Raw genomic sequence first — 987 nt, forward strand, 5'->3', positions numbered from 1 at the left:
AATTCGTCTTTGCAGATACATACTTCACCTCTATAAGTACCCTACCCCATCTCTATTTATTATTCCGATAATCCGGTCACTTTTAAAATTTAATATACAAAATTAGAACTTAAAATTTATAAAACAATAATAAAAAATTAGGATTCAAACAATATTTTACAAAAAATCAATGTCTAGTTACTAAATAAATGATCACAATATTCAAAAAATGATAATATTACAATAAATTAAAAAATATATAAAAAATGAATAGGAACAAATTCACCTTAAATCCGAACTTGACCTATCTTTCATAAGAGAACCCATCCTAATCGAATGGGGATAAAACTTGTATCCACATATATGAATAAAAATATCATTCCTAACAAAATACTATTCCTAGTTAGCTTGTAAATCTCTTAATAAATAAGACATCTGATTTAATAATAAAAAATATTATATTAATATGAGAAAAGGAGTTGGTTAATATTTATTCAAACATAAGACAAAAATAAATAAAAAATATTTATCACCTAATGTTATTTTAATTTATTATTTTCAACAATACTTTAATAAAAGGGAGTTCTCTTCATTTACCTATCTCAGCAATTTAACTTACACAAAATCATTTGGCATATTGCAGTGTTGCAATATTATTATTGTGTGTCCCTTCTTTCTCTGTTTCTATGGCTGGCCGCGTGTTCTCGTCTTTAGCTATATACTTGTTAGCTTTACTATATAGTGCCATTCCATGCTTCATGGTTTCATGCCTATAAATAATAATGGAGTAATGTATGCAAATGCAACTACATTCACATTCACAATCTAGCATATATACTTGATTATATTATTCTATTTCATTACTATTCAAATTTAGAATCCCTTCTCTTGATCACTTTATTCTGCATATGAAGCTTGTTAACGTACCGTAATAATCAATTATTTCAGACTCAAGCACTTACAGGTAATTTGGTCTCTTGTCATTGTTGAAGTTTTATTTATATATAT

Source organism: Arachis duranensis, chromosome 8 (assembly GCF_000817695.3).
Source record: "Arachis duranensis cultivar V14167 chromosome 8, aradu.V14167.gnm2.J7QH, whole genome shotgun sequence".
NCBI classification, from domain to species: domain Eukaryota; kingdom Viridiplantae; phylum Streptophyta; class Magnoliopsida; order Fabales; family Fabaceae; genus Arachis; species Arachis duranensis.